The sequence below is a fragment of the Antechinus flavipes genome, chromosome 1 (genome assembly GCF_016432865.1).
Source record: "Antechinus flavipes isolate AdamAnt ecotype Samford, QLD, Australia chromosome 1, AdamAnt_v2, whole genome shotgun sequence".
In the NCBI taxonomy this organism is placed as follows: domain Eukaryota; kingdom Metazoa; phylum Chordata; class Mammalia; order Dasyuromorphia; family Dasyuridae; genus Antechinus; species Antechinus flavipes.
The window spans coordinates 110,809,370-110,821,793 of NC_067398.1; the positions used below are offsets into that span (position 1 = coordinate 110,809,370).

The 12,424-nt window shown below is 34.2% G+C and overlaps 1 non-coding gene across 1 annotated transcript; it reads right to left on the reverse strand.

Moving 5' to 3' along the window:
• Nucleotides 1-11,634: 11,634 nt before the first annotated feature.
• Nucleotides 11,635-11,736, reverse strand: LOC127546006 (U6 spliceosomal RNA). The gene has a single exon (XR_007949879.1). It is a non-coding gene; the product is annotated as a U6 spliceosomal RNA (small nuclear RNA).
• Between the last annotated feature and the right edge of the window lie 688 nt (nucleotides 11,737-12,424).

The window sequence follows — 12,424 nt, forward strand, 5'->3', positions numbered from 1 at the left end:
AGTCTTTATCCTCTTGAAATCCTGCCCCCAACTCCCTAGCAGCCTTTGTTGACCAAGCTTCCTTCTCACCCTGCAAGCTACCTTTGTCATTATAATCCAAGAATCTTCTTATCTCAAAAGATTCCTTCATTGCTGTAGCTTCCTCCCCTCCCTGGAAGTTCCTTCCACCCTTATGGCCTTTTCTCTCATTAACTGTTTCCACTTGGAATCTTCATTTTAAGTAGGGACTGCCAGGTTTGCCATTTTCATAATTTTCTAGACTTCTTTTTCTGCAATCTCATGGATGACCCTTGTTCCAAAATGGAGGAAATGGCATGGGACCATGAGCATGTCGTCTAACTTCTCTGAACCTCATTTTTTCTCATCTATTAAGTGAGACGATCACATAAATATCATATGCTCTCTTTTTTCTCCTATCACTAAACACATACTTACTTGTATGGTTATATCCTGCCTTCTCCTCACCTTGCCCCAGTAGAATATAAATTCATTTAGGGCAGAAACATTTTAATCTTGTTTTTGTATTTGTGACACCTAAACAGTTCCCTGCACACTGTAAACCCTTAATAAAAGCTTTGTTTGGATTGGATTAGCTCTCCTTTCCAGCTTCATGAGGAACCTTAAATTAAATCAGTGAAACTAACATTGGTTGAACATGACCATCATAAAGATGCTGCAGATTCATAGGGTTCTCACCTTTATTTGATCTTTTTAGCGCTTAGGTCCTCTTAGTAACCATCCTTGCTATTACCAATAACAATTACCAACCAGTTCCACCTATAGCCCTGGGAATGAAATCATTATTCCCTTCTCTCTCCATACCTTTGGTCCTGCTTTAAGTCCCATCTACAGACTTTGTATTATCTAGTTATTTTACATAATCTAAAACAATAATTGATTAATATGCCTGATATATATAGTATATTTTCCCTATTTTGCTCTTTTAATTAAATCTATTTGAGTTTTAACTTTGTTTGAGATCATGATTACTATACCTTCTTTTTAAATAAATTCTACTCCTAATCTTTATTTTAGGAAACTTTTAGGAATTTTAGGAAACTTTGATTTCCTATCCATTCCTCTCCCAAGGATCCTTCCCTTATCCTCTCCCTTCACCCTTTCCCTCTTGTTTCCATATGAATTTAGAACAATTTGTCTATCTACATATATACACACACATACATACATACACACATATATATACACACACACATACATATTCTCTCTTTATCCTATTCCTATTAATCTACACAGGCTACTATACCCCCATCTTCTTTTTTTTCACCTTCTTATTTCTTTATAAACTTAGAAGACTTTTATTCCCTTCTAAATATTTAGATCAGTGGAACAGGTTAGGTTCATAAGACAGAATAATCAATTATAGCAATCTAGTGTTTGACAAACCCAAAGATCCTAACTTTTGGGATAAGAATTCATTATTTGATAAAAACTGCTGGAATAACTGGAAATTAGCATGGCAGAAATTAGGCATTGACCCACACTTAACATCGTATACCAAAATAAGATCAAAATGGGTCCATGATTTAGGCATAAAGAATGAGATTATAAATAAATTAGAGGAACAAAGGATAGTTTATCTCTCAGACTTGTGGAGGAGAAAGAAATTTGTGGCCAAAGATGAACTAGAGACCATTACTGATCACAAAATAGAAAATTTTGATTATATAAAATTAAAAAGCCTTTGTACAAACAAAACGAACGCAAACAAGATTAGAAGGGAAGCAACAAACTGGGAAAACATCTTCACAGTTAAAGGTTCTGATAAAGGCCTCATTTCCAAATTATATAGAGAATTGACTCTAATTTATAAGAAATCAAGCCATTCTCCAATTGATAAATGGTCAAAGGATATGAACAGACAATTTTCAGATGATGAAACACTGATATGAAAGAGTGTTCTAAATCACTATTGATCAGAGAAATGCAAATTAAGACAACTCTGAGATACCATTATACACCTGTCAGATTGGCTAAGATGACAGGAAAAAATAATGATGAATGTTGGAGGGGATGCGAAAACTGGGACACTGATGCATTGTTTGTGGAGTTGTGAATGAATCCAACCATTCTGGAGAGCAATCTGGAATTGTGCCCCAAAAGTTATCAAACTGCGCATACCCTTTGATCCAGCAGTGTTACTTCTGGGCTTATATCCCAAAGAAATACTAAAGAAGGGAAAGGGACCTGTATATGCCAAAATGTTTGTAGCAGCCCTATTTGTAGTGGCTAGAAACTGAAAATTGAATGGATGCCCATCAATTGGAGAATGGTTGGGTAAATTGTGGTATATGAATGTTATGGAATATTATTGTTCTGTAAGAAATGACCAGCAGGATGAATACAGAGAGGCTTGGAAAGACTTACATGAACTGATGCTAAGTGAAATGAGCAGAATCAGGAGATCATTATATACTTCAACAATGATACTGTATAAAGATATATTCTGATGGAAGTGTATTTCTTTGACAAAAAGACCTAACTCAGTTTCAACTGATCAATGATGGACAGAAGCAGCTACACCCAAAGAAAGAACACTGAGAAATGAGTAAACTGTTTGCATTTTTGTTTTTCTTCCTGAATTACTTCTACCTTCTGAATCCAATTCTCCCTGTGCAACAAGAGAACTGTTCAGTTCTGCATACATATATTGTATCTAGGATATACTGCAACATAGTTAACACATATAGGACTGCTTGCCATCTAGGGGAGGGGGAGGAGGGAGGAAGGGGAAAAATCAGAACAGAAGTGAGTGCAAGGGATAATGTAAAAAATTACCCTGGCATGGGTTCTGTCAATAAAAAGTTATTATAAAATAAATTTTAAAAAAAGACTGAAAAAAAAATAAAGGATAACATGAAAACCACTTTTTTTTTTTTAAACCACATCTTTGTCTAGAAAAAAAAAAAAAAAAAAGATCTCTTTGGGATATAAGCCCAGCAGTAACATTACTGGATCAAAGGGCATGCACAGTTTGATAACTTTTGGGGCACAATTCTAGATTGCTCTCCAGAATGGTTGGATTCGTTCACAGTTCCACCAACAATGCATCAGTGTCCCAGTTCTCCCACATCCCCTCCAACATTTGTCATTATCTTTTCCTGTCATCTTAGCCAATCTGAGAGGGGTATATTGGTATTTCAGAGTTGTCTTACTTTGCATTTCTCTGATCAGTAATGATCTAGAGCACTTTTTCGTATGAATAGAAATAGTTTCAATTTCTTCATCTGAAAATTATCTGTTCATATCCTTTGACCGTTTATCAATTGGAGAATGGCTTGATTTCTTATAAATTTGGGTCAATTCTCGCTATATTTTGGAAATGAAGCCCTTATCAGAACCTTGGAATGTAAAAAATGTTTTCCCAGTTTATTGCTTCCCTTCTATTCTTGTCTGCATTTGTTTTGTTTGTACAAAAACTTTTTAAGTTAATATTTTGTAATCGATAATGATCTCTATTTTTATTTTGGTCACAAATTCCTTCCTTCTTCACAAGTCTTAGAGGTAAACTATCCTATGTTTTTCTAATTTATTTATAATCTTATTCTTTATGCCTAGATCATGAATCGATTTTGACCTTATCTTGGTATACGATGTTAAGTGTGGGTCAATGCCTAGTTTCTGCAATACTAGTTTCCAAGTTTCCCAGTAGTTTTTGTCAAATAGTGAATTCTTATCCCAAAAGCTGGGGTCTTTGGGTTTGTCAAACATTAGATTGCATAGTTATTGACTATTTTGGCTTGTGAACTTAATCTATTCCACTGATCAATTAGTTGATTTCTTAGCCAGTACTAAGTGGTTTTGATGACTGCTGCTTTATAATATAGTTTTAAATCTGGAACAGCTAGGCTACTTTTATTTGATTTTTTTTTTATTAGTTCCCTTGAAATCCTTGACCTTTTGTTCTTCTAGATGAATTTTGTTGTTATTTTTTCTAGGTCAGTAAGATAGTTTCTTGGGAGTTTGATTATTATAATACTAAATAAATAAATTAGTTTAGATAGTATTGCCATTTTTATTATATTCACTCAACCTATCCAAGAGCACGTAATATTTTTCCAATTGTTTAAATCTGACTTTATTAGTGTTGAAAGTGTTTTGTAGTTTGGTTCATATAATTCTTGACTTTCCCTTGGCAGATAAATTCACAAATATTTTATACTATTGACAGTTATTTTAAATAAAATTTCTCTTGGTATCTCTTGCTATTGGATTTTGTTAGTGATGTATAACATAATCTTATTGTTGCTATGTACTATGTTCTCTTTGTTCTACTCACTTCACTTAGCATTAGTTCCTGTAAGTTTCTCCAGGCCTTTCTGAAATCATCCTGCTATTCATTTCTAATAGAACAATAATATTCCATTACCTTCATATACCATAACTTATTCAGCCATTCTCCAACTGATGGTCATCCATCCACTTTCCACTTCCTTGCCACTACAAAAAGTGCTGCTACACTTTGGATCCTTTGTCCTTTTTTATGATTTCTTTGGCATATAGACCCAGTAGAAACACTGCTGCATCAAATTTCTTGCCCTTTAAAGATTAACACATTCATCATTGCTTCCATGAAGCCTTTCTTACTCCCAATTATAGAATCACAGATTTAAAGCTGGAAGAGATCATAGAGGCCAAGTCCAAACTCCTCATTTTACAGATGGACTTCAGGGTAATTAGGTGATTTACCAAGTCATATAGATAGGAAATGTGTGAGTTGCATATTAACCCAAATCTTTCTGTCTCTAAGACTAACACCCTGTCCATTATCCCATACTGCTCTGCCAGGGGTATATTGACCTTCCTCTGAAGGAGATATTTCAGTTTATATTTCTCTAATGTGCTTATATAATATTCCATATTTTAATTTTAGACCTACTAGATCAGAAGCTCCTAAAGGTCAGGGACCATATTTTATCTAAAGTTTGTCTCTGCTCTCTAAAATAATATGTACTTAAACATTAATTGAATGGATAAATGATCCACACGGATGTAGATGAATTATTGTGCTCAAGATAGTTTCTTCATGCTTTAATCATGGTTGTTATGAGTTTCTTTCTCTGCTATGGTGTGGCTTATCTCTATCTTCAGAGAAGAGGATGAGAGGTTTTGGATTTACCACACATACACAGTACACCAAAAGATTGTTCTTAAGACCTAGTCTAACTTGGTAGGACATGCAAGAACTTCAGATCTGATGGTTTCTGAGGACATCTATGGGGTATAGAGCCATCAGAGGACTTTCCCTGAGGATTTTTTTTTATCATATTATGATGATAAATAGAAGAATGTTGTTCACTTTTGTTTGATTCTTTGTGACTCCATTTTTTTTTTTTTTTTTTTTTTTGGCAAAGATACTGTGGTAGTTGAGCATTTTTTTCCTCTAGCTCATTTTACAAATAAGGGAACTGAGGCAAACAGCATAAAGTGACTTTTCTAGAGTCACACAGCTAATAAGACTCTGAGCCCAGATTTGAACTCAGGAAGATGAATCTTCTGATTCCAAACCCAGCATTCTATCTGCCTCCTACCTGGCAGTAATTCAGTTGTTTTCTCTAACTAAGCAGTACTTTGAGATAGGAAGGATTAGGATCTCTTATCTAATCACAATTTCTGGGAGTAAACTAGATAGATATAAAGGCTAATACTTGATCTGGAATTTGGCCAAAGTACCAGTGTTAACCCCTCTAAGATAAGTGTCAGGGAATCCTTACTAACACTTCAGCAATACCTGGCCTTACCTATTCCTAGAATTCTGGTCTTTTTCTATGTCTCCTTTACCCAGTACCCAGTATTTTAGTTATCTGTATTTTATTTCATTCTCCTCTGCTATATTTCTGGTTTTCTATATTTCAATGCCATGTTTCAACTATAACCTTGTAGTATCTTTAGGGGTATTGAACCTACTCACCATGGAACATCCATCTGTCTTCTCTCATCAGTGAGTCCTTGTCAATACCTACATTTTTTGGGAGGGTCCCAAGCCTAGAAACTTCATTCCCTTCTCAGGTATAATTCTGACTTTGTGATGTCAGCACCATGCCCAGGAGAATATTTTCTTCTACTTTTAAATGCCTTTTGCGGGTGCTTTTCCCTCATTAGAATGTAAAATCCTTCTTTTTGCTAGAATTTATATCCTCAGCACTTAGCACATTGCCAGGCACATAGTAAGCATTTAACAAATGCTTATTGCCTTTCCTGTCTCTGGATTACAGATTTAGAGTAGTATGTGATTTAAAAGTCATCACATAAGCAACTCCAACTTTTTATAATTGAAGTGAAATTATCTCTAGATTAAGTAATTTGTCTAAGATCATGCAGGTAGCAGCAAAATTGGAATGCGAACCAAATCTTCAAACTCTCAGATCCAGTACTCTTTCCACTGTATTCTATTACCTTTCATAGGATCAACTAAGAGGAGTATTTAAAAATCCCACAGGACAGATGTTTTTTCACTATCCTTCAAACATGTCTGTGTCTTTGTTGAGGTCTTTTCTGCAAGTTAGGATTTATTAATCAGGTTCAGCCTCACTTGGCTTGTGAAACTTGGTTTGTGGTGAGATCATAGTTTTTCCTATTGTACCAAATTTGTGTTTGGGTGTAGGCTGGAGAATCAGGACAGACAGAGAGTTGAGTATCTGTCATGTCTTTAAAGGAACAGAATTTCATAATTTCTGTAAGGACCAAGCTGCATCAAATGACTCAGTGCATTTTTTTTTTTGCCCATAAAGAAAAGAAATAGTAGGATGGAAATGTGTAGTTTAAGTAAAATGATAATATCTACTTATAATTATTTGTTTAAAGTGCTTTTTCATAGAAATTATAGTAAAATTATTTTGAAGATTCATGCATCAATTTATGGGTCTTATCAAAATCAAAAATAAAAAAGTAATAATTAGTCTACATGTGCAGTTTTCTTGATTTGGAAGTTAGCTAATTACCTACTTACAGAAAATGAAACCTTTGTTTCAGTTAATACAGCAAAATGACAGATTGGTAAAATTTGACATTCAAATGAAATAAAAAAAAATTGCTTTTTTTCATGCCGGAGTTAATCCAAGCAATTTTTTAGGATTAAAATAAATGTATACAATTTTCTCTATCATGAACATGGTCTTCATGAGAACCCAGGCATTAACCTTTAGCATGCTGATTATGTGCAATGACGTCTGTTTTGTTTAAAGTGAATAATAAGGAAATACTTTAGATGGGATTATAAAAATTCTGCAGAGATGTGGGTTAGAATTTTAAATTATAATTAATCATTTACTAAATATTCAGAGAGGGATGGGAGGAAAGGTGTGGTTTTGCTCTAACCCAACTGATTAAACTTGCTATGCCAGCTATAATGACATAATTGACACTCTTTTATACTTGTTATAATATAGTAGGGCTCTTGGATCTAATGTTCTCTCTGTGAATTTTTTTGGAATTGTCTTGTTCAGAGTAGCTACATTGTTCAGAATGATCATTCTTTTACTGCTTTTATTGTGTTCAATGTTCTCCTGGTTCTATTCACTTTACTCTTAGATCCCCTAGAGTATTCAATAAATACCTCTCTAATACTATATCCCATGTAATATTATTTCACCTATGCTAGTATCTTATTCCTCTATTATTCCAGGAGATCTAGAAGTATATGGACTACATTTAATCCAAACTTTGCCTTTCTATAGATCTCCTATCTCAAAGTCAAATTTCTTCCCTTTATACATGTTTACATCCCCAATATGGTTTTGTATGGAATGGACCTGATAAGTAGGGGAAAAACCTATTTCTACTTATAAACAAATGTCTAGGTGATGTGGTTATCTGGGCCTTTTTTTTTTTTTTTTTTTTTGTCTTCCACAAGAAATGAAATTATTCAAATGAAACACAGAATCACAGAATCTCAGTTTTAGAACTCAATAGTTTTTCATATGATTTCAACTCACATATAAAAGAACACCTTCTATAATATAGCTGACAATCAGCCATCTTGACTTTGCTTGAAGGACTCCAGTGAAGGGAAACACAACTTCTATTTTTGGATCACTCCAATTTTCCAGAATTTTTTTTCTTATACTGAGCCTAAAACTGCCTCCTTGCAACTTTTGCCTATTATTCCTAATCCTGCCCTTAAGGATCAATTGGAACAAGTCTAATTTATGTTTCATGAGACAATCTTTTAAAGAATTGAAGGAAGTGAGGATGCCCAACTTAAAGTTTTTTCTTCTCCAGTCTGAAAACCTCCAGCTGCTTCATTTTATTCTTACATGAAATCACCTAAAGGCATTTCACCATCCCAGTTGTCCACTTTGGGTTGCTATTTGGCTCTCCAAGATTCTTTTTGATGTTCACCCTCTCTGACCAGACATAGGCCCATTGTTCTGCATGCTTAAATGTCATTGTGTTTGTACTTTGAGGAATCATAATGGGGTTGGAAAAATAATCTCTCTTTTTAAGGGATGGTTGGTATCAAAAACAATGGGCTGGAGTTAGAGAACCCAGGTTCAAACCCACTTTTGACACCAGAGGTGTGACCTTGGACAAGGTACTTTACTTTTCTATTCTGTAAATTAACTTTAAGCTGAATGGTTTCTAAGGTTTCTTACAGCCCAACATTTAGAGCCTATGATCCTTAAAAAACAAAGTGAAGATAAGAGTTTATGACCAAATGAGATACAGAAGACTATAGTAAATGAAATAGATAGTTTTGATTATCTGGAGTTATTTTTTTTTTTTTAACAAACAAAATCAGTGTCGCCAAAATTAGAGGGAAGATAGGAAACTAGGGAAAATTTTTTTTTAACAGAAAATTCCTCTGATGGTTTTATTTTTAAACTCTCTAGGGAATGGAGTCAAATTTATAAAAATATAAGCCATTTTCCAACTGATATGTGGTCAAAGGATATGAACAGATAATTTTCAGAAAAAGTAATTAAAGCTATAGATAACTGCATGAAAAATTATTTGTCACTTTTGATCGTTGAAATGCAAATTAAAACAATTCTAAGGTACTACCTCATACTTATCAGATTGACTGATATGATATAAAAGGAAAATGAGATATGCTTGAGTGATATGGAAAAATAGCGACAGTAATGTACTGTTGGTAGTGCTGTGACTTGATTCAACCATTCTGGAAAACAATTGGGAACTATGCCCAAGAAACTTCAAAACTGCATATCTTTTGACCCCATAATATCATTATTAAGTCTACATCTCAAAGAGAGTAAAGGAAAGGGAAAGGAATCTATTTGTGCAAAAATATACCAACTCCTTTTGTGGTGGAAAAGAATCGGAAATTGTAGGGATGGATGCCCATCATTTGGGGGCTACAATGCTAGACACATTGTTATAAATGATTGTGATGGAATGCTATAATGCTGCAAGAAATGAACAGGAGGATGGTTTCAGAAAAACTTGAGAACACTTACATGAACTGATGCAGAATAAAGTGAATAGAGCCAGGAGAACACTGTACATAGTAAAAGCAGTATTTCAAGGATGATCATTTTGAATAATGTAGTTATTCTGAACAAGACAGTAAACCCATGAAACCCATGAAAAATGCTAGCCATTTCCAGTGAGAGAAGTGATAAATTCTGGGTTCAAATTGAAGCATACTTTTTAAACTTTATTTTTAAAAAATTGTGAATGTGTTTTATTTTGCTATATAGCTAATATGGAAATATTTGCCTTTTCAATGGGTGAGGAGGTAAGGGAGGGAAGAAAATTTGCAACTCAAAATTAAAAAAAAATTTTGACATGTAATTGGGAAATATTTAATAAAATAAACAAAAATGTATTAAACAGACCTCTAAATACCTCATCAAGCTTTCTTAATGCAAACCACATGGAGGAAGTGATGTCAAAACTGGCATCAGACATGCAGCTGACCTTTGGTCTTCTTGTGGATTGAGATGAATTATTTTACTGAGACATTTCATCCAAATCAGTATTTTTTCTGCTTCATTTCCATCTCCCAGCAACACAGACAAAGTTAAACCATCTCTAAATGAAAGTTTCAAGGTTAGACCTTTCTTTTGCTTCTTTTCAGAAGACACTTTAGCAGAGCTGAGCCAAGCTTTGCAGGTTCAGAGATCTCTTGCTATGTCCTTTAATTAGCAGCCTGTACTCCTTGTTCCCAGAGAAATAGATGGGTTTGAGCATTTTCAGATTGCTCATTTATTCCATATCTCTGAATTAAGAAAAATGCTCCTTTGAATAAGGGATGAGAGAGCCTAGAGCATCAAACTAGTAAGTTTTGTGCATTATACATCTTCTGGCAAAAGTCCAGGATGTCCTTAGGGAGCATCCAGGCATAGCAATGAAGGCTATCAAGTGAATTTGAAAGAGATAATGACAAACTAAAAAGAACAGGGGAAGATGAAGAGCAATTTGACTGGCAAAGGAATTTGAAATTGATTTGGGTGGTCCAGGAAGACCTTTCTTCTAGATACTTAAAATTTTCTTCTATAGGATTTGGGAATACACCAGATTCCCCTTAGGAAGTAATGCTCAGGTTCTCTGACTATGATCAATAGAACCACTGGCTGGTGAAATCATTTCATGGAAACTATTTTTACTCTAGAGGAGAAGAGAGATATTTAAGTGGAGTCGGAGTCATTGTTAGGTTTATAACTAGGGGTGTTCTGGAGCAAGCTCAGGCCAGCAGTCTCTACACATCAGGACTTGTTTTATTGATTTCCTTGATAGAGAAATTGTTGATAATAAAGGTTGTTCTATGTATATTTTTTTAGACAATTGATTATTAAATATTTACCAGACACTACTGGCCATCCCAGAAATCAACACATCCAAATCATATTCTGATAACTCCTTAAGATAGACTCTGAATTTGTAGTAGTAGGACTTGGATTCAAATTCTGACTTTATTACTATTGTGGGACACAACCTCCCGGGGCCTTGGTTTTCTTATATGGAAAGCAATGAGGTTGGAGTATTTCTGATCCTGTCCAGTTCTAACTAACATTCTATATAATTCTAGAAGCATATAAAGCTGTATGGAAAATTTTTTTTTTTTAGCCTATGTACCATTCTTTTTTTTTTTTTTTTTATTAAAGCTTTTTATTTTCAAAACATATGTGTGGAAAATTTTTCAACATTGATCCTTGCATAGCCTTGTGTTCCAAAATTTCCCCTCCTTTGCCCCATCCCTTTCCCTAGATGGCAAGCAATCCAATATATGTTATACATGTTAAAATATATGTTAAATCCAATATATATAAACATTTATACAATTATCTTTCTGCACAAGAAAAATCAGATCAAAAAGGAAAGAAAATGAATAAGAAAACAAAATGCAAGTGAACAACAACAAAAAAAGTGAGAATGTTATATTATGATCTACACTCAATTCTCACAGTCCTCTCTCTGGATGTAAATGACTCTCTTCATCACAAGATCATTGAAACTGGCATCAATCATCTCATTATTGGGAAGAGTCATGTTCATTTGAATTGATCATTGTATAATATTAATGTTGCCATGTACAATGATTTCCTGGTTCTGCTCATTTCACTTAGCATCACTTCATATAAGTCTCTCCAGGCTTCTCTAAAATCATCCTGCTGATCATTTCTTATAGGACAATAATATTCTATAACATTCAAAAATATGGAATGCTTCATGAATTTGAGTGTCATCCTTGTGCAGGGGCCATGCTAATCTCTGTATATAGTTCCAATTTTAGTATTTCTGCTGTTGAAGTAAACACCAGAAATATCTTTTAACAATTGAAGATATGATTCTTAACAGTAATCCTCAGGGAAAGAGATATATAATGTTCTTACAAATAAGATGTAGTTAGTTATTCTATTAGATACAAACTAATGAGTTTGAGATGGGAGTGAGAGTTAAAAAACAAAACAAAACAGCAAAGAATATTATTTTCTGTTTCCCTTCTTGCCAGAAAGAAAGAAGAGCTTAAAGGTGAGGTTAGAGAAGTACAGGATTTTGGGGATGATCTAGTCATTTTACAGAATTGGCTCCCATCAGAATTGACTCACAGAGGGAATAACATCCACACTCAATTGGGTTTGGGAATCTATCTTATCCTATGGGAAAATGGGAGGGGAAAGGGATAAGAGAGGAGTGGTGGTGGTGATAGAAAGGAGATCAGATTGGGGCAGGAGGTAGTCAAAAGCAAAACACTTTTGAAGAGCTTTCATCCCAGGATGAAAGGAGAGAGAATAGAATAAATGGGGGGAATAGTTGAGAGAAAAACAGCAAAAAAAAACCCCTGAAAAAAACGAAGCAAATTTCTTTGATAAAAGCCTCATTTCTCAAGCATATAGAAAATGGAGTTAAATTTATAAAAATAAAAGGTATTCTCCAATTGATAGATGATCAAAAATATGAGCAGTTTTCAGAATAAGTAATCAAGGCTATTTATAGCCAT